The sequence below is a fragment of the Poecile atricapillus genome, chromosome 1 (assembly GCF_030490865.1).
Source record: "Poecile atricapillus isolate bPoeAtr1 chromosome 1, bPoeAtr1.hap1, whole genome shotgun sequence".
Lineage (NCBI taxonomy): Eukaryota > Metazoa > Chordata > Aves > Passeriformes > Paridae > Poecile > Poecile atricapillus.
Genome location: NC_081249.1, coordinates 43,028,394 through 43,051,936, shown reverse-complemented (window position 1 = coordinate 43,051,936; position 23,543 = coordinate 43,028,394).

Sequence of the window (23,543 nt, the reverse complement as noted above, 5' to 3'; positions counted from 1 at the left end):
AAGCAGGAACAAGTGGACTAGTCCTTATTAAAAGCAGTGTACTAGAGAGGAAAGTTGCTTCCATTTTCTATCATCCAAATATTGATCCAAGGCTTGCCATCTCTACTTCTGACACAGAACTCAAATTTGTATGCTGTGTGCATGTGTAAACCTTACTACTAGTTTTGCCACAGAGACCTATTCTTGTTCAAAAAAGGGCTGAATTTGGCCCAGTAATTTGCTGCACTTGATAGCAGATGACTTTTAGGATAACTGGTGACCTAGACACCTCTGTCTTTAGAGCCTTTCTTTAAAATTGAACATTAAACAAGTTTGTACTGCAAGACAAAAATATGCTATAAATAGATTATATTAAATAATATATATATTTCTGAAGTCTCAGTCCCAGACTGGTTTGTGGTTTAAATATGTCAGTTAAATGAACCTACAACAGAGGAAACCATGAGAAAAGGATCAACCTGCTGAGTGTCATGGTGTCAAAAAGACAGGACTACATTATAAAAGGACTCTTTGCTAACAAATTATCAGGTCTCAGGGTTACCACTGGAGAATGCAGCAAAGCCAGAGATCCTTTGAAAATAAAAATGTCCATTGTTACAATCACAAAGAATGGACTAATTCCCTCACTTTCTTTTCTGTAATCCCTGGTCTGGGAAATTTATTGCTTCAGTTACAAGGGCAGTATAGCAGTATCATTCACCTTATGTTGCACTATGAGGCTATAAGAAAAAAAAAAGGTCATAATCTGGGCTCTTCAACAGATTTTCAATACTTATTTTTAAAACAAGCTACATAGCTAGTTTCTCAGGACTCTCTAGAATCCCTATCAGTATTTTATCAGATTTCAGATTAAATGGATTATCCCAAACAAAACACAAATATGAATCACGTTTTCCTACAGAAAACTAACTTAATTAATTAATTAATTAATAACGTTGCTTTGTGCCACTCCTGTGATGAGAAATAATTATTGAGTCAGTGAATCTGTCTTCTTTGGGATCCCCTCTTCCCCAGGGACTGCATGGATGGTACACACCTACTGCAATTATTCTTAGACTGAAAAAGCACCCTTTTTTCTGTTGAGATGGCCTTATGGGGAACTACCCATCTGATTATACACCCGTATTTTAGAACATGAAGACTCTCAAGGAGAAGGGAATACGTCAAAAACTTTTAGACTCTTCATCTGTGGTTTGCTACATGTGTTAATAAAGGTCTTCCTGGCTGTTAACTGAGAAAATTACCTAGAAAATTCACAGCATAGGAAAAAAAAAAAATGCATTTTACTTAGTTAGGGCAGGTGCTCCTGAATTCCTGTGTGTTTCATAGTGCTCTGATCCATAAAATGCAGCCTCCAGGTGCTACCTACTGGGAACCAAGGCCGTGTGAAAAGTGATCCTGCACTTATCAGCCAGCAGAGGGAGCAGGATAAGTAAGGGACAGTCAAATAGAGAACAGGAAATTTGCTTTTTTTTTTTTTTTTTTTTTTTTTAGGAACAGCACTGAAAAGTTATTAAAATCACTTTTGAAAAGTAGTTAGTTCCTTCTAATAGTCTTGTCTTCTCTGTGCACGTTTCTGGTAAGTGTACAACTTCAGGTCAGGAGTTCTGCTCTGGCATATGCTTATTTCAATGAAAATATAGACTATAGGTGACGGATTCCACAGCAGATATGAGCACACTTTGTAATGGTGTATTAAAAAGAGATAGCTAGTCCAGCACAGTCCCTTACATGTTTTAAAACCTAGGTGTTTCTACTCTAAAGATAAGGATTACGGCATGAAACGTAACTAGTAGTACAAAAAATGAGCAGAAAGATGATGTCCCTTGACAGGTAAGTCTGTGTAAACTCTTCTGCTTCAGAATGAGTATATCCAAAAGCCTAAAACTTTCATTACTGATTCAAAGTCAATGATGCAATACCTACAAGGACTGTTGTCTCTCAGCAAAGGTGCAAAATGCAACACAAAAATTATTATTATTATTATTATTATTATTATTATTATTATTACTATTACTACTACTACTATTACTATTATTATTACTATTATTACTATTGTTATTATTCTTTATTTGTTTTGTTCGGGTTTTGTGTTTGTTTTATTTTACTGTGCAACTACTACACATACAGCAAATCTGCAAGGGGGTAAAACACATGCAGCCTACAGCAATGTCTAGCTATCTTAAAGGAAGTAATATTTTTTGTACAGAACTGCAGCTGTGCAGCCTTCCCCAGCACTGAAAACTGTCCCTTGTGTGCATTATGCTCTGCTGTACCAACACAAAGGACGGGGTTTGTCTCACCTAACCTGGGATGCCAACAGCACGAACTGTTCACTGCAGGTGCTGTGAAAATCCAAGGAGACAAATAGGCAATTCTAGAGCAAAATCCTTGTCATTAATTTCAGACCTGCAAATTAGGATAAGATGAGCTGCACCCTAGAAAGGGGCTCAGCGTGATTAGAACACATGTAGAAGTCTGGATTTGAGAAATGGACCCCACCTACACTGTCTGCTCCCGAGGGCTCATTGTCTCCACACATTAGGCAGGCAAAGAGCAGAAGCTGAGGCACTGGAAAACTGTCACAGTGCTCTTATGGCTCATTGCTCTACTCACTGGAAAAGCTGGCTTTGGGGGGATTTTTTTGTGGGGTTAAGAGAAGCCCATAGTGCCTCTCTTAATTTTAATTAAAATATTCTAAATTCAATGAGCAAATTTGTCACCACCTAAAAGTAAAGAAATAAAAAACCTAATAAATCAGTATGATCTCCAAAACTCTAGACCTACACTCTAAAGCTGTCTTTATGCTTCATCAAAGAGCCTCTGACTAGAATTTTGCTCCAAACTGGCTCATTTCCTGATACAACTGTAGAGAAAGATTACAAAACTGGTCACAATTTGTACTGTCATTACCCCTCTGCAGCCAGCACATTAAGGTTGCAATTTACCTGCTATTGTGAGACTCAGAACATTTCAGCCACTATTTTAGCAAACTACCTTAATCACAAAAGTGATGGAATGATAACAAAGAAAAAAGTTTGGGATTTGGGGATTCTAATGGTCATTTTGAACTCAAACTGAACCACAGCAATGTTAGAGTGAGTGGAAAAATTATATCTGTTCCTGTGATTGCAAAATATAAGAACTGTATTCTATTTTTAAGGTGTTTTTTAAGGATGAGAAGCTATATTTGATGTTAATGTTGAGGTAATAGTTTCATTGGTTTGCTGGTTAAAATTACCTGAGACATCCAGGCATTCCTATTTTCCCTTCAGATTCTCTGAAGGGAATAGAATAGCAAGCAGCATCTTGCGTTATTTGCTGACTGCTTCTGGATTTTTGTTTGGTTTTTTTCTATTGGTTTTAGAAGTTTATTTTATTTCAGATAGTTTATTCCTGCCTAATAAACTGTTCCAATAGCAGTGGCCTGTTGCTATAGGACTGGTTTGTTATGATAATATCAAGGAAAACAACACTCATCTAAGACCAAACCCTAATGTTGCATTCTATATAATCTCTAACTGTATAGTCATTCACAGTATTTTTAACTACACCGAAAATACATCTCTTTGCATGCACTATTCCACTTTTAATGCTCCTATGTTCATGGCTTTGAGTATGCAGAAGATAGAGGAGTTTTGGTGCAGTTCTGAGAAAAGAGATCCTGTCAGAATTCTTAATGATATGGGCACATCCCATATGGCAATCAAATTATTTTCTCAGGATGCTTGTTTCTAACACGGCTTATCAATAGTATTCCAAAGCTGCACATAGGCACAAAATAGGTTAATTGTATATAAAGTCTCTACAAAAGCAGGTCATTTTCTAAGATTCTACTCATTAGGGAATTTTAACAGGTAGTTAACTTCAGGCACAGTTTCTATAATTTCATGGGGACTATTTGAGCATTTGAAGCAATGTATCTCCTTCAGTACCCTGGTAAAGTGGGACCTAAATGAATAAAAAGCCATTAGGCAACTGAATATACCAAGGTTATTATATGTTCTTACAGAACTGGTTTTGAAGAAGGCAAATATTCTGCTCTCACTAAGATCAGCTTAGTGGGTGTTGCATCCACAGTATAAATGGAATTTTATAGCTCTTCTAAAAATTCTGGAATTGAAGTTTTGCTCTAAGGATAGCAAAATCCATCCATTGACTTTTCATGAGGAAAATTAAATTTGCAACAGTCTATATTCTTAAATAGGCATGCAAGGACATTTTAGTATTAATGTACCACACAGTCATATATGTATGCATATCAGACAGATTTAACTTTACCAGAAACAGTTACTTATTTAAATTAGGGCAGTTGCAATTTAAACACACATCTACAGACTAATGCCACTAGGGCTTTCCTCAGACAAAAGCTCAATACTAAGTAATTTCCTCACACAATGCATCATATGCACTGACATAGCATGCTCATACAGTCCAGGAGCTCATATATAATCTCCATAAATTTTTTTGAATAATAACAATCACACTGTTAACATGAATTATTTTGGTGCTGTTTAAGTATCAGAAAATCCTCACTGTAAGCATCAAAGAGTTAAGTTAGGTATTCGTGGCTTCAAAATCCTGTAATCCTTCTGTTTGAGCTCCTTACCCGGGTCCTGCAGACACATGTCAAGCGACCCATCATAGTCAGCTCTCATTGCTGTTACCTAAAAGGATTCCCTGCTGCAGAACAGTCCTGTGCTGCAATAGGAATGGCAGGATACTGAAAACAGACTCTTTTATAACAACAGGAGCTTCATTTATAGTGCACACATACTGTAAGAGTAGTCCTGGGTTTCCTACCAGCATGCCTGAGCTTAATTACACCTGCGGTAGTCCTGAACCACCAGGCAAAAGCCTGGAGTAGTACTTCAGTGCCTTGCTGAATTCAAAGAATAGCTGAGATGGAGCCTGCAGACAACTAATGTGCTCCAAGAACAATGCAATAGTCTTTTCATGGGGCGAACTGAGGGATTTCAAAGGAGCTGCCACAGAGACTACACATTGTTGAGAAGCCAGAGGTACTGTTTTGTGTACTGCTCTTGCCTCTAACACTTGCACTTGGAGCTAAGCTCTTCAAAATGAAATGAGATAAGAAGTCTCCTGGATTAAATTTTAACATCGGGAGTTCATTTGTTTGTTTTTCAGCTACTGGATTGGGTTGTTTTTTTCAGTGTATACATCCATCATTCTTCTACCTTGTAAAAAAGTCTCTTTCTAGTTTTTCTTCTTTCTGCAGGTTCTAATGTTTTCTTCATCTTTTTCGTGTTCACTGCTGCTGCCTGGCATAAGTGAAAATTGGGGTCAGCATTCTGGTTTACCCTCCACAGGTGTTTCTGCAGTCTGAAACTTCTGCTTCTTTTGCAGTCCACCTTTCTTGTAATGCAAAGGTAGAAAATCTGACTCTGAGGCAACTCCTGACTCTCAAGACATTCAAGGCACAAGACTTGTTACTGTCACAAGTGACATATCTTGTCTGAGAAGGCCAGTACACTTCATGAGCCAAGCAGCCTCAGCTGGCTTTGGAGAGGAGAGCATCCCTTTCTTCATGTATTCATTGCCATCTCTGGAGTCCCTCCAGCTGCATTCAGCATCCAGAAAGTGTTTTAAGGCTCTCAACCAATTAAAAATAATTATTTTCCAACTAATTTTTGGGAAAGCTCCAAAATCCTACTTTACTGTGCCCTTGTTTTTAACTGCCTCAATCATATTCCAGCATAGGTATTTTTTCTGCTAGATCAGATAAATAATTCATTTTGTCCACAGCTACACTTACATATGCTGATAAAGTTCTCAGTTCTTTGTCCTGGTAAAATCCTTGCTCTACATGAAATTTAATTTTATCTGTTGACTGAAATATCTCTTCCACTGAATAAAATAACTGTTAAAAATGCATCAAAATAGAAATACAGACCACAGTGAAAGTCTGACAAGTTGCACACAATTTCTGTTTTCATATATTTTAGGCAAACTATAAGGTAGTCCAGCCTGTACATGACACATCTTCAGGACACAAAATGGAGAGAGCATATTAAATCATTTTTCAAGGGGTTTTTTGGGACAGCAGACTAATAAAAGTAATATATTCTACAGAAGAAGCAAAGAAGGTGCTAGGAGGAACTTCAAACTGGATTTAAAAACCTAGGGATAAGGAACTTTGTGGTTAGCTTACCCTAACTTGAAACAGCTTCAAAGAATAAACATGTCTTTATGAATAATATAATATTCAACCGTGTTTGACCTCACCATAAAAAACTTATGCCAGGATTTCCCTTTGGATAAAAAGTAAACATATTTTCAAGCTACCTTTCCCAGAAATTCAAACAGATGCTGTGTTACAACCTCACTGGGAAGGCATCAGTCTGTGCATCTGAAATACTGCTAAACAAAAACACTCAAGGCAAGAAGCTTGAGCAGTGGTGCTTCCATCACCTGAACTGCTTAACTCTTAACTACAGAGGTCAGGTTTAAACTGTGCCAAGTAGCATCCCCTGGGGCAGTACCTAGACAATGTTCAGGGCACACCACATGCCGTCTGCCATGCCTAATATGTGGTCTGGATTAGACTGCATCAGACTTGGTTCCCTTCACGCACTGCATCTCAACAAGGCTTGCAGAGCCTGAGGTGTCCCTGCTGACCCTTGTGACACATCCCAGACCTTGCAAAAGATATTCTCAGACTTGTACTATGAATTTACCAACCCAGTGAACTGCCCTCATGTTGTTTCAGACACTTTGAAATGAAAAACAAAAAGGAAAAAAAACAATACAAACAAAACTCCTATAAAATTATGACTATTTTCAAAGAACAAAAAAGCATGGCATGAAGCCCAGAAGAAATCCAAAGCCAAGTAAGGTTTGGTTTCAGACAAGATATAATACTTGGCCTTAAGACCAGAGGAAGGTCTCTTACCATCTTTTATTTAGCACTAAAGAAGCAGTCATTGCATCCTCCTATCCTATCATCTTCACCAGATTGGCTAGTAGCAGATGTTAAGGGGAAATGTGTATGAAAATGTTCCACAGGCACATCTTCCCAAATTCTAGAAGTCCTCTGGTTTAGGATTTCCAGGTTCAGATCTTGACTCCAGAACACTGTGCTTGATAGATGATTTTGTTCAGTACTATTATTTGGACTAACACACACTTTTGATTTCCAGAATGCCTACAACATTTCCAGATGAGCCCTACAACTTAATGTTCTGTCTCTGTAAAGAAAAAAACCCCAAACTTCCTGCTGTTTTAAAATTTACAGTGCAATTGTTTCATTGGTTGACACCTTGAATTTCTTTTCACTAGAGTTTATCTACAAAGCTCCTTCTCTCTGAAACTCTTCCATATCTTGGCCCACACTGCCTTATGTTTATTTTCCATAATTATATTGTGGGTCTTTCTTGTCCTACTTAAATCCTCTGGACTTTACTGCATACATTAATCAAGATGTTGTTGATTATGGTTCTATTTCCTTTCTTAATAGGTCTAACATTTCCTAATATTGCACTGCATTTTGACCTATTGAGCACTGTTATCATCAACTGAGTTGATGTTGTCAGAGAACTATCACAAGGTCTCCAGTACTTCTTCTGGGGAGTCATGAATAAATTACAGCTTAATTATATACATATAGAAATCTTATCAATAGATCATCACCTGTTTTTTTCTGTCCATTTTTAATAACCCATAAAAAAACTAATCATTCATTTTAAAAGAATATTAAAGTACATGAATTTATATACTTATCTGGAAAACATTGATTTTCCTCATGTTACCACCTTCATTGAATAAATTTTACTTATCTACAAGAATAAAAAACTTTTGTTCTTTAAGTAGTTAAACTTCTAACTCTTTCAAATCTATGATCCTATGTTGTGCTGATGCCTTAAGGCTGATTCTGCACTACTTGCAAATTATAAATCAAGAGCAGAATAACTCAGATAATATGACTGATATCAACTCAATATACAAGCTTCTACTTACACAATATAATAGTGGTTATGGAGAAGCACAATTCCCTAACATTAACAGCAGAGCTGCAGCTGCACCTATTTATTTCTCTGTATTACTCATAACAAAACAGTAGCATTTTCTGCCTCCTTTGCACTCATGCAAATGACTTCATAAGCAACAAGACAACAATGAAGCAGTCTTTCTTCAACTTGCTCTAGTTTAACAGCCCCGAGGCTGAATAAGACAAGATTTTTTGTCCCACATTACTTTTACAAAGACAGTAATATATAATAATAAATACATATTTATTTAAAAGATTGTTTTAAGCAATGATTTTAATCTTAAACAGGTGAGAACAAGGAAGGAACTTTCTGTCATGTAATCAGCCTCCCCTGGCTACTACTTGAATTTCATCAAACAAACATTGCTGCAAATATACTACTTCAACAGCAAAGAAATAACAAAAATTCCATGTGGCAACCGTTTCCCAGAGGATCAAAGAAGTCTCTGTGGACCTATACAGTGCATTCCTGACAGAATATAACATGTATTTAAAGCAAACGAAAAGAGAGAGCATCCAAATTCTATTAAAAAAAAATCATAATATATTTAATTACTCAATAAAATTTTTCCTTATCAAACTCTACAATTTTCTACTCTAAAACTATAGTTCACATGTAAAATAAAAGGAAACTTTTTGTAAATTGTAATTTAAATACAATTTTATTTCTCTTCTACTGAATTACACTCCATCGAGCTATAACTGTCTTTACCGTATCTTTACTTAATGAGTCATTTTTCATATTATTCAAGTGCTTTCAGGGCTTTGGTATTGTGTTTCTGGAGTTTGATTTTACTCATTTCTAATATAACCATTTTACAGAGTCTCCAAAGAATAAGTTAGAAACGAGTTGGCACAATAATACAAAAATGGCACAATAACGGTAAAGAGCTGATTTTTGGAAAGGGCCACTCTGTGAGATTTGAACGTTATCATTATCCCTATGAGGCAATTCAATTCGGAACTTCTGAATTTAGTTATACACTTTATAAGGCATTCTAAAGACGAGAAGAAAGACTACTTGGAGCTTTAAGAAAATGTTGCTGGCATTTAAATGAATGACTACCCACACCTTTTCATATGTTTGTTTCAGCATATTATCCTTGTGTAAACAGGACTACGAATTTCTTCTTAAGAGTAGGTAAGTACTGAATAATATTTTTAGAAAAATCAGAAAAACATCTTTTTATGATTTTCTAGGTGGCTTTATTGGATCTCAAGATATACGCAAAAAGAGTGGGTTTTAGTTCAGTCTTTCCCCACTGCTTCTTGTAATATACAAATGAGCTATTGGCAACTGGAACAACTACCTGCTCTTGCAAGAGTATGTATGCCTCATGATATATTTCTTAACATTTAAAAAACTATTAAAAAAAGGATCAGAGAATATTGAAATTCCAGTGCTGAGGCCAACCCAGATGTGCCTAGTGAAGGCTAGTTTTTATTTTAGTTCACAAACTGAGGAAAAATCCACTGTTTGTCCTTGATGAAGAGAAGGTGCTGCATACCTGAGTACACCATTCACTGCCTTGCCAGTAGAGCAGACCCTAGGAGGCTCCCAGACAGGCTACACATGCAGAATTCTAGGATCTCCACTTCCATTTCTGGATCAGAAGCTGTTTTATGGTTTGGTATGGTTTATATGATATCGATAGGTACACACCATTTGGAAAATGAGAATGGTTGCAATTCCTATTTTCTACTGACCTTATGGCATCCTTTTTCTTGCTGTTTTAAACACTGTAAATTTGTGTCATGGATTGATGCTGGCCAGATGTCAGGCCCACAAAAGTCACTCACTGACTCCTCTCTGCATCCGGACAGAGGAGAGGAAATTTAACAAAGGGTTTGTGGGTTGAGATAAGGACAGAGAGTGATCACCCATCAAATACCATCATGGGCAAAACAGCCTCAGCTTAGAGATATGAAGGGAATTTCTTACTTAAAAAAAACAGAGAGGAATAATGAGAAGTAAAATAAGCCCTTAAAAAAGCACCTTACCCCCACCCACCCCTCTTTCCCAGCTTTACCTCTTACCCCAGAGGTGCAAAGACATAGGGAGTGGGGTTACGGTCAGTTCATCACCCAAAGTTTCTCCCACTGCTCAGACAGAGTCATTCCCCTGCTGCACCATGAGGTCCCTCCCACGGGAGACAGTTCTCCATTAACTTCTCTGATGTGGCTCCATCTCACTAGCAGCAGCTCTGGGCAACCTGCAGAATATGGGTCTAACCCATGGGCAACAGTGCCCCCAAAACTGCTACCATGTGGGTCATTCTTCCACTGGGTGCAGTCCTCCAAGGACAGGCTGCTCCAGCCTGGGAGCAGGGTCCCTCTCTCCACAGGTCACTCATGGGGTCACAGCCTCCTCCAGGCATCTCCCAGCTTCAGCACAGGCACCTTCACAGGCTGCAGATGAATCTCTGTATCCCCATGGATCTCCATGGGCTGCAGGGGCACAGCTGTCTCACCATGGGCTGCACCACGGGCTGCAGGGGAATCTCAGCTCTGGAACCTGGAGCACCTCCTGCCCTCCTTCTGCACTGACCTTGGTGCTGCAGAGTTGTTCCCATCACATGTTCTCACCCCACCCTTCTCTGACTGCAATTAAAACAATCTCCTACTTTCTGTTTTGATATCACAGGGGCATTACCACCATTTCTAAGTGGCCCATCCTTGGCCAGCAGTGGGTCCATCTTTAGAGCCACCAGGGACTGGCTCTGCTGGACATTGAGGAACCTTCTGGCAGTTTCTTACAGCCCTGTAACCCTCCCACTACCAAACCATGGCCATACAAACCCAATACAATTTGACTAAATCAAAATCATGACAAGGATTTTAGGCAGCATGAAGGTTATAATATTCATAAAAGGATATTTTCAGTCCAAGGATGTTTAAAACCCTGACAATATAACACTCGCCACCATTTTCATTACCCACAACTTACAGAGTTTGGCTGAAAAATACAGAAAAAAAAATTCTTCACAGCAGTATTCTCTATGAATTAGAGACAGCTACTCTGAGATCTATCCAGTATGAAGCTCCCATACTATGTTCTGCATGACTGGAGCTTTCCAATCAGTAGAAAGCTAGCAGAGAATTTGTCACAGCCTTGTGCTATTAGGCTAAACTAAAGACCCAACACCAATATACATTTAAATATTTCATAGAAAAAAACTATACAATTTCTTCATAACATAACAGAGACGGTTTATTGCCACCAGTGTTCAACTGCCTGTTCCTTCTGAAGACATTTGTGCCACTTTAGGAGTGGAAAATCATGTGCAGCATGGAGAAATGCAGGGTCAAATCTAATTTCGGGAAGAAGTGGTCTTTAGTTAGCTGCTACCTGATTAAGTAAAAACACACACAACATTCTTATATGGTGAAATAAGTACTACCTTTCACAGTCTTTCCCCAGGTGAAATGGTTAAATTATCAGATTCCCTCTTTGAAGATTTAGTATTTGCATACCAGCATCAGGTTTTCAAGGCATAGATTAACAGCAGAAAAAAACCTGCCCAGACATAATTACCATGTTAAAAGACAGCAGGTAGCAAGCTTTTGGAAGCCTTTTTACTTAGAACACAGCAGAGGGTAAAATTAATTTCTCAATTATCTTAAGTCAACCTGTTATAGCACACTTCTGAGTCACAGGTACACTTATCAACAGCATCAATTTTTCACCCAATTTCTCCATTTTTTCAGTCCCAAAAAAGTTAGCTAGACCTACTGGTGAGCATTAATCACAGTTAATATTGTGCACTTTTTCAAAGTATACTTTTTCAAAGCCAAATGCTATTAGTCAGAAGTAGGAGTGAGAAAATGCATCAAGAGGAATTTTTTGTTATTCCATTTCCCACCTCCTACTCATCTCTCCTCCTAATTCCCCCTCTCACTCTTCCCCTTCTCTTCTTCCTGGAAAGAATCACCTATAAAATTCCACAAGTTCTTAATTAAATGGAACTAGGTTGATAGAAATGATAAAAAAATCTAATATGATTTACTGACATTTTTAAGATAACTGAATATACCTACTTATGTATTTAGGCATTTCTAAAGATGGTCAATTAATTTTTTCAGAACAAAACCCCACATCCCACAAGGTAAGATGACTGACATAATATTCAGCATGTTGTAGGCTTATTCAGCAATTTGTTCGTCGAAACAGATTAATTTAGTGTTCTTTACAAGTTCATTAGTATGCTCAAATGAGTAAGCACTTGGCAAACTGAAGTGTTGAACCACATAGTAATCACCTTGCAATATCTAAAAAAAGTGAAAACATCTGAAAAACTGAATTTGTCACACTGTTTTAGAGAAACAGAGTGATAAAGAGAATAAGTCATCTGGCTCTAGCAATACTTATCTGTGGAGAACTCTCATTCAGACCACTGGCAGTTAGATAACAGTACAAGCCACAAAAAGAAAGAGAGAAACAAACAAATCAAAGTATTTCCGGAGGCACCCACAGGCTATTAAAGCTATGATTTGCCAATGTTAGCTCTGATAAAATCTCAAACTGCCTTGCATAACCATCACATTAAAGACTTCTGATTTCCTTGTAATTAATAATGAAATTGCCATTAACATCTGAAACAAAAAGACAGAAAAAGAGGAAAGATGTACCTCTGGAAGAGATTAAACACTTCTGAAGATCATTAGAGTTGATGTCAAGCTTTTTATTGGAAACACTGAGACTGAACTTTCAACTAATGAAGCTCAGCATTTGGATTTGGGCTTGATTAATTAAATCTGTAACTGAACAAAAATAATAGCAGCAATGAAGAAAATGTAGAGCTCAAAGACAGATTGTCTGTGGCAGAAATGGCACAAACACTCTGCATATTCATTTGGAAATATAGGGAAGTAGAATATCAATAAATTCAGTCATGATACTGAACTTAAGTAGGTGTATTCCTGATTTCACTGCAATTCTATCTCTACACCTGAGCACCTTTGTGTGCTACAGGTCCAGGGGCAGGGCCCTGTGTGATCTATGGCTTTCATGGCTTATAACTACAGGTGCAGCTCTAAAGTACCCATTGTGGGGTGGTACACATGTGTGTCCAAGTAGCTTGACATAGGCTCACCCAGGCCATTCCTAGAATTTGCTGCTCTCAGTGTTTTCTATGTTTTTGCCTAGATCTGACACTGGAAGACTCAGAATTGCAATGAGAACTGCAAATGATTCAGCTTTGAGAAGCAACTCTTCTGCCAGTTTTTCCGTTTGTCTTAGCTGAAAGAGTAAAAATGCTGACATTCCTTTAGCTTACCTTTAGCATGCATAATATGGAAATTCTGCCATCCTTCAATAAAACACTTTGGGATCTAAAAACTCCAACAACTATAGAAATGCATAATTGTGTTATGCAGGTTGTTCACGTGCATGAATGTCAGAGGTATCAATAAGGACATAGAAGGCACACAGCACTAAAACCAGCATTTTTGCAACTGTGGCCCATAAGCCTTTCTCACTGTATGCCTTAAATTTCAACAGTCATGAAAACGGTAACAGGAGATCCAACAGTCTTTCACCAGAATAGAGATATTAAATAAAGATATTAAATACTTAACCTTTTTTAGTTTGAGAAATTTTGATGTGAGAATCTTCACATTTAATAATTGCATGGCTAGTGATACAAAATTAAAATCCCTGCTACTGTTGTTTCTGTAGAATTCTCCCATACATAAATATGTGGATGTACACACACCCCATAGAGACAATCTTGTTACAGTACCAAACTCCATTAAAAAAAATAAAAAGAAACAAATAGGGGTTATAATATAGAAACTAATTTTCATTCTTCAGAGCATATATGAGATTAGAAGAAAGAAAAACTTCTCCCCCTAGACACACTGTACCTGCTGACTGAAAGATTTCCTGTGTCAGGTATCTGGGATGGGCAAGACTTGTACCCATCCTTAAAAAGGGTAGAAAAGAGCACCTTGGGAACTACTGACCTGTTAGCCTCACCTCTGTGTCTGGAAAGATCATGGAGCAGACCCCCTTAGAAGCTGTGCTAAGGCAAATGGAGAACAGGGAGGTGACTCCAGGCAGACAGCATGGTTTCTTCAAGTACAAGAGTGGGTGGACTAGATGGCATTTAAAACATCCTCTTGCAACTCAAACTATTGTATGATTCTAATAATGACTATGTCAATCAGTGTTACACTTTCCATAATCCTGATTCCATGTATGAGTAAGGAAAATCTAAATATTGGTGGTTTGAGGAAGTAACTTACCAGCTTTTTTTTTCCCATGCATACCAAAGAGCAATTATTTATAGTAGAGAAGTAGCCTTGTCAAATCACCTCATTCAGAATTCCAAATTTCTCTCCCTTTCCCTTTCCCTTTCCCTATCCCTATCCTTTTCCCTTTCCCTTTCCCTCTCCTTTCTTTTTCCCAGAGAGACTGGAGAGGAGGTATCTAGTTTATACTAAAAGGGAGAAATATTACTTCCCTGCATAATTAATCCCATAATCATTGTTAGGGTTCTCAAGATTAAATAGAAGAATTAAGGTAATAAACCATGTAAATGGGCATTTTAGAAGTAAAACGTTTTCAAAATCAGATAAGAGACTGGAAATTAAATGAAATTTAGAATTGCTATCAAATATAATAAAAGACAGGTGTTTAGCAATTAAAAAGGATGATCATTGTAGCTGCGGCAGCTGAAAATGGTAAGAGAACAGGTGTTCCTTAATAGTACTTCCATATTAGTTCTATTTTAACAAATAATGCTTGATTTTCATTTGCTTCCCTGAAAATACTGCACTACTGCTAACTCCTAAAAAAATTGGAATCTAGTGATAATACTTTAATCAGCAGTTTCATAATACTATAGGATTGTGCAATAAAAATAATTGTGCACTGTTTTTAAACATCAGTAAGGTGGCTATTGCATAGTTATTTGGTAGACTTACTGAATATTAAATAATGCTTCTCAACTACAATTTCTAAAAAAACCATCAGATGATGGAGGAAACAAACAAAAAATTATTTTGGAAAAACATCTGTTGACTTAATGAATGTGCTTTCCTCCCTCATTGTTTCTGATCCTAGCATGTCCCAATGATAAAATATTTCACTAAATATTAGTCTTACTTTCCAGAAAACATTTTAGCGACCAGGTATTTTACATTATTTCTTTAATATTTATATCCAATTTGTGAAATATTTAGAAGAATTATATTTGCACTCTAGCAGTTCATAGCACTAAATTCATAAGAATTATTCACATTTTTATCAGGGTAATTTTAGAGAGATTTTCCAATGACCAATGCTGGCATTGTGCACATGCAAACATACAACAGAACAAGGTTAGATTTTTTAAATTTAGCTTTTTATTTTTGCAAATGTCATTTCACACACAGCTTGAGTGAAGAGGCATTTTTTTATATTCTTGATTGAATACCCTAAAACCAAAGAATCTGACATCAAGCTGAAGAGAAAGATTTCCCACTTCTGTAGATTTATGTCTATATCCAGAAGTTATACTGTAGATAATGTATTATACATCACAGAGATATGTCAAAACCCACTTTCAAAAATATGTGAAATATAATGATGAAAAATACACATGAAATAAAATATTTACCTCAAACTTATCTGTACTTGATGCAAAATTATCTTCCTTTTTTTTCCTCCCTTTTCCTAATCTAACTCCCCTCTGCCTTCAGTGTCACTGCCTAGTCGGCTTTTAAAAAGCATGAGAACTGAGTGGCAAGATTACACAGTCTGAGAAAAGGCCTGTGCTCTTCTGTGATAACATGACCTAACACCCAAATATTAAGTGAAAAACTACAGACATCAGCTATTGAGTCCATTGGTTGCTCCAAAGAAATGCTCCAGGTGGGACCACAACAACCATTTATTGAGTTTAATGTGAGCTGGCCAAATAATTTTCACATTGTTCATAATGTTCTTCAAAACTTAAGAGAATTGTCAGCAAACTGTATCTGAATTTGTCATTTATTTATTTATTTATTTGTTTGTTATGCAATTATATATATTTCTATATTTATATTATTTCTATTATTATTTATATTATTTATTTATAATTTATATCTTTAATTATATATTATGCAATTTTACATTTTATGAAATTATAATTTGTTGTAGATGAGTTAATTTGAAAGCAAAAAATACTAATCATTTTAGAAAATATACTAGAGCAGACATGTTCATAAGTAAAATATCCATATTGAGTCTTAGCCTGCTGAAATGAGATTTCTATCTGCCATGTTGTTACTAAGATCTAATACAGTTCTTATGTGCCTAAAATTCAGAGATTACAAAGCACAGCTTTTAGATGCCTCAGGGGTGATTTAGTCTTATATTCTACATAGAAGAAAATATTGGGACAAAGGAAATTATTCTTGTGTCGATGTTGAACTCTCGTTTTTTAATTTCCTGAAATGGGATTGAAAGTTTCATTCTGGAAAAAAAACAGAACTGACTGATGCAGAGTCAAAAAATAGTATCAAACCAGCTTCTAATCAGCTTCTAATGTCACCTTTTGAATGGAAGATAAAAGACAATGATAAGATAATGGAAGAAAGGGAAATGTCAGAGAAAGATGTGAATAATATAAAGCAACAGATAAATTTGTCTAACCACTGAGGTAAAACTTTAAAGTGGCATAGCTTTCTCAGTCTGCTTAGACGAATGTGGTCAAACAAACTGCATAATAAAATTAAGATGTATTTTTGCTTTCAATAATTGAATTCACTAATAATTGTTTGGAGAAAAAAATCTTTTCAAAGCAAAGCAACAGTATACTGTTTACATCATTATTAGCAATGTAATTTGGCACTTAATTTAAACATTTAGAATGGGCACAAATTGCTCCAATGTAGAAAAAGATTTTTGGTGTGAGGTGGAACTTGGTACTGAGATTAAATTACTCTGTTGTCTAAGATTTCCATTTTAATAATGCAATTTAAAAAGAGTGATTAATACATTTTAGTGGTTCTAAACTAAGTATAAAGGACAAAACCAGCATATTCACATGACCATTTCCCATGTGTTTGGCATTCTGTCCATATAATTAATGCCTCATTGAATTTAAAAGGCCTTTAGTGCAGTAACTCCAGTGTACTTCACAGCCATTAAAAACCCCAACTCTCTGTGACACCATATGAACCAACAAACATCCTGAGATGAAGCTGGTCTTTGATTTTACTGGTTTTGTACCAGTGACCTAAATGGGGAAAAACTTCTTCACTTGCAAGTTTCCACACAATTTGTGCCTATTCAAACTAAGCATCTCTCACAGAATCAGGAATTAGTGTGGGTTCTTCACAAATTATTTTAAGGCACTTTACAGTCTGAATGAGAATGAGGTCTTTTAGCAACTGTATTTCAGCATGGTGATTTAAATGTTTTAATGATTTCATACTGTTTCTTTCTCTGTTCTCAGTGCATACAAAAAAGTGAGTTTATGCCAGAATAATATTTATTTTGCTTCACCAGGAGCCATTCACTTAACAGCAGGAGAGATACCTATATGAGGTATTTGGAACAAAAGTTACCTCTAGGGTTATGCTTTGTATGGGGAATATCTTAATTAAGTTACATTGCAATATTGAAACTTGAGAATGAGGTCGTAGCCTGCTGTAGCATGAAAGCCTTTAATTTGCACACTTCTGTTGTATTGAATAATCAAGGAAAGTTTAATTGAGCACTCTAGAGCCCTGGGTGTTCAGGGTTTCTATGCACTTATATTGTGCTCTCTGTGCTGTGGTTTAACTCTACATAGTTATTTAGGAGCTCATTTAAGGCAATTAAAAACTACAGCTGGGTTTTTGTTGGACTGGCTGTGCTCAGCCTAGTTGGGTAATTAGACTCAAATGGATATCTTGCACCCACTTCAGCCTGAGAGTTGTGTGTGAAGCAGAAAAACATTTTTTTTTCCTCTTTGAGTTTTTGCTCTTACAGAGAACAAACAAATACGTGCAATTTACAATAGGGTCAAAAAATTATTTCTTCATTTCTAATAATAATTCACACTAAGGTGACATTTTTAAAAGAATCCAAGGTAGCTTATATTCAAAATATTTTGGCAGCTCTTGGGATTTCTTAGTATTGGCTTAAATCTCACTTAAGATTCTTAGAAAACCTTACTAGCCTCAGACTTCAATAACTTGAAATGTTTGCTGGGGCTCACAAAGCCACCTAAATGCCATTTATGTGCCAGCAGTTGCCTAGGTCTAAAAAGTAGGTCCTCAGGGGCCTGCCTCAGCTGCCAGCCATCCTCAGGGCTCCGGATTGCTTATGCAAACAGCTTCTGCAAGGCAGGTAGGCTGGGAGCTGAGCCTCTGCTTCCAGACATGCCCACAAATCCCCCAGCAACATCCTGTTCAGGGCCACCGAGAGTACCTCACAGCTGTGTCCTACAGGGAGTTACAAATGACACACCGTCCTACCTGCTCTGCTCTGTGCTGGGAGGCACAAAGAGAGAGGCACTGCAGGGACATCTGTGCTACTTGGCACACAAGGGAGCCAGCTCAAGCACCGAGCCCTTCTGCACAGAAACTGCTGCTGCATTTATTTCCTGCACATGGTTCGGACCATCCCAATTCTCCCCCTTAAGGATGAATATGCAACATAGAGCCAGCCTGGAGGCAATCAGCATTACACAACTTGTCAATTTTTGACACGATAATCACCGGCCATAGGCAGTGAGACCCTTTCCATTGTACTGAGCTTCCTCCAAAATGCAGCCAGGATGGACAGCTAGGCATTTAGAGGTTTAATTCTCAGCTAGACCTGAAGAGATGTAGAACACCTTCAGCATACAAATACAGCATATTTTAAGGCAGAAATTCCTTTCTGAAAGTAGTGGGGAGAAAGTCCTACAAGAAGGGAAAAGAAAAACAAAACAAAACAAAAAACTGATTCTGCAGTCTTGTCGTCTGCCCTTAAGAAGAAAGATCAGCTGAAGCACAGAAGAGTTTAAGTCATATTCACCAGATACCACATATTCTGTATGAAGTGATATAAATTCATCCACGAAGCTATACGAGGAATATGCTGCCTCAAAACACCCCACAGCCTGGTAAATAAAGATCAGCTTTAGAAAGCTGGAGTTGGAAGTCAAGAACCTACTCCAAATAAGTCAAAATAAAGGCTGAAAAGCAATTTTCTGAACTCCAAACATGGACATCTTAAATTCCATTGTGCTACTTCATTGTGGAAAAACGTGAGGAAACAATTCTCCTCTTTAATATTTTCTGTTAATTAACTTATACATCCTGCTTCTCAATATAATGACCCCTACTAAAATCATCCTCAGAATCTGATTTTCCCCATGCATGCTTATAGACGTGTGTCTCTGACCCTTTCAAAGGCAGAAAACCCGCTTGCAGCAATTCAACACATTTCCATGCCTAACTACAACCAGTACTGGAAATAATATGGGTATCTATTTCCCCATTTGGATTTACACTACACATTTCACAGTGTTGGTTACCCTGCACAAACTGTCGCAGCAATGTCACTATACTGCTCCTTGATTTGAGCTCCTTTATATCTTTCCATAGTGTTGTTACAAAGTAGGCAGAAATTTCTAAAAAGGATCCGTGTCCTTATCAAATTCAGGCTTCTATCTTCAGTTTTCAGAAGAGCATATATTTAGATCTAATAAAAGATGTAGATGCCTATGCATAGCTAAAAATAGAGTCAAGTATTCGAAGAGATTGCAAGGAGAAATATGGTAAGAGCAAGGAAAAAAGTTTACTTCTAACTGCAGATTTGATATGTTCTGAAGACAAACATATACTGGGGGACTAGAGGAAAAAACAAGGTAGCTGCAACAGTAGGACAAAAGAGAGAAATTACTCATAGAATCCACGAGAGGAGACATGAGAATACCCTTTTCTCCTTTTTTCCTTTTCCTGTGAAGGACTTCCATAGCTCATTTATGACTGTAGTTGTGACTTCCATAATGAATTGCATCAGAAGGAGTATTGGGTATTAAAGCTGATTTTCTCTATTGAAGATGTTTAGACTTTCTGCTCCATTTAGTTATTCTTCATGATGCCAAACTCTGAAAGTAGAGAGCTGCAACTAGTAATCCTATTATGCAAAATAATATGAGTATATCTATATAGGTATATATATAAACTATAAAGGTAAAAATATTTTTCTTTAAAATAGTTTTCAGTGATTTCAAAGAAATATAAAGAAGCTGTGTTCTCTCAAAGGCACAGCATTAGACCAATTTTATAGTAGTGTAATTACAAATGCAGTTTTGCTTACTTCATATTTTTTCTCCTTTTACATTAAGAGATGCTTGTGAGTTGTATCAGTTTTGCACTGTTTTTCTTCCTCACAGGAAATATAGAAAAGTTCTGGTTATAGTCTTCATTTTCATGTTAATGAGTTAAAATAATTCTGAAGGGAGATTAAAAAGGATATTTATGCATCTGCATGCACATTCACTGTGACCTACTTAGTTATGTTAATAGGGCAGAAGGTTGCAATAAAACTGAGGCAGATCTAAAATACTCCCAAACTGTCATCAGCAAAAAAGTCATAAAAAATTCAGTTTATCTATTGATTTTGTACTTCAATAACATTGGGTGCTTATTTACAGTTGTGGAAGCATAACTACAAGTACACAATCTCTTGGATTTAGACATAACCAATGAGAAGACAATAAGAAATGAAAATTTCTATGGAAAATGATCATGAAGGGAAATTTGACCTTCAGACCAGCAGATTTTTTTCATTCAGAAGAACAATGTGCATTTTTTAATTGTCTTGTGACTCCTTTCCAATTTCCTGAAATTATGTTGATTGAGACAGTTAAGAATATAATCAAGTTTGCAATAGTAGCTGATAAATGACTTGTGTTATTGTTATATAGCATTAGGATTAAATTCTTAATTAAATAGACTCAGGTAAAAAACAGTTCTATATGCCTCTGTGTTCCACCAGTGAAAAAGGAATTTACCAAATGTGTTCAATGAAGGAGAACTTGTGTTGAAAAATGTAGTTCAAAACTTGATTGATACTTTCTACAGTTTTAATTTTAAGGTCTTTAAATTGGATAGGGAAAAACTTTTGAAGATTCAAAGTTTCTTTACCTTCAATTTAGTTTACTTCTCAGTTGTTCCTTTGTCCTACATGGTTTAACATATTCATATTTTATCCCTGCTTGCTTTAGGCCTGTACTGAGACACAAGCTGCCCATTACATAAATCTGGACTTTTTCTCATATTTAAGAAATGCAAGCACTCTATGTATTCATGTTTTTATACTGGTTCAGAATCCATTTATATGCATTATTTAGTACAGGATGAGGAAACAGGATTGATAGGCTAAAAAAGAAGGAGAAGGAAAGTGTAAGCCATCCAATTTTATAAAATAAATCATTTGAGAATCATAGTTCCATCAAAGCAACTGACGTGATCAGGACGGCAATCAAAAAATTTTAAGTTACATACAATGAGTGCTAGGTAGAAACAAAAAAAAAAAAAAAGAATGCAAAATCAGATGCAAACATAACAACAGTTTTCTGCTTTCCTATTCTTCATGTTGTCCTACAGTGAAGTTAAACCCCACTCCAGCCTTAGCCTTATCACATCCAGTGGTCTGAGTTCACATCCTCTCCTTCCGTGTCTGTAGTGTTAACATCAACTGGAAAATGCATAATTGTTACAGTGACTTCAAAAGGTTTAAACTTTCACATAAGAGTTCAGCACCAATGTAATTTCATGGTTTTTGAAAGAATTGCAGAATAAAATCTTATGACCTGCTCTGTGCAAAAGGTCAGCCTAGCTGGCCTTGGAATTTATTATTTCTAGGATCCTTCTTATCAGGATACATTTGAGACATCGTGTAAGGCACAGAGGTCAAAATTGTTTTGATCACAGCTTTTCTTTCCTTGGGTAAGAAGAATACTCTCAGATATCATGAGTCAAATCCTATACAAGCACAAGATATTTCCAGACATGTTCACCAGAAATCCAAAAGAGCAAAAAGTCCTTCATGTATCATAAAGAGCTTTTGCTTTACAGACCCTAGGGAACAGAAGGCCAGGGAACAGACGCTTCACAGTGTCATGAGTATATCCACAGACACATCCACTGTGGCAGGAGATAACTTATTCATACACAACCCTTTGTGAAGGCAGTGCTGCCTGAGCTCTGAGCAGATCTGCAGTTGTTCTTCTCATTTTTCAGAGGAGAGGTGGGTCAGCTCCAGTCCTGAAGTCTGTATTAGCTGCAACTTTATAAACCCATCCCTTCTGGATTGATACCAGCCTCATTGATGTCAGGTTTTTGTAATCATCTCACAATAACCCTGCACTGTCACTGAACTCACATCTGCCTTACACCTGCCCTCTGTACACTGTGTCACACTTCAGGCTGCAGAATAACAAGGATGTCCTAAAAGGCCATATCATCATCATCTGCTTCTAACTACTTTTTTCTACCTAGAGAGTATTTTAGTGAACATTAGCTAACAGAGAGAGTAACTGTAATTCATCCTCCCTCATCAAATGCAAATATAAGACTGCCATGGGGTAGCTTTACCTTTAAGACAGCTTGGAGAGTTAAGGAAGTTGAAGCTGCTGGTGGCTGATGGGAGTTTTTCCTCCTGACCAATTATCAGTCATTTCTAAGAATTAACAGCAGTTCTGACCATTAAAAAGTGAATTCAACTTGTAAACACCCCCTTAAGATGTACAGTCAGAGGTCTCTTGCCCTTTTTGGTTTCCGGCTTTGAGAAGGTAACCGGGCTCTGTGGTAGCCTCCTCCCCTCCCCCCCCCTCGGCCGAAGAAGGCCGCAGAGGACGAGAGGGAAAGGGGGGGGAGGAAAGGAAAAGCAGAGGTGGCAGCTTGGTTTAGTTTTCAGTTTCTGCTGCTGGACTGAAACCTGACACCATGAACTTTTGCAGGTTTTCTAAAGCTTTTAATTCTTTTACTACCTGGATAAACGAACAGATTACTCCTTTTTCTCAGAAAAGACAGAGAACGAGAGAGACAATCAACATAACCACTAAAAACAGTGAAGAAAAGAGTTAAGTTTAAATAAGAAAGAAGGAATAAGGAGATGCTTACAGCTGAAATATCTTTCTGTTAAAGCTATGGAGATGGACAATAGTAGTTTAAAAGACTCCTTTAATTCATGATAAGAGTATGGGAGGAATAGAGTGTTCAAAGTGTGGACTTTTGAGAAAAAGAGAGAGTGGTTGTGATACTGTGAGTTGCTGGAAATGGGTAAAGTGAAGATTTTGAAGCCTTGGGGGGGCAAGAGGAAAGCTCTTTTCCAGGAAGTCTCACAGAGACAGATGAAGAGGACTTCTACCTTTGAATAACTCATCCTTAAAATTACATCCCTAGACTCATTGACCCATACACACCTCGAAGTGATGTGGAATGGGAGGAGTGAACTCGAAAAACTCCATAGATTAGCAGGAGACTTCTGTTTCTCTACAAAGATTGATGAAAAAACTCTAGCAAAAATTGAGACTGTTTTTGACCACCAAAGTTCTAAAATTTTTTGTCTCTATGTTATCAT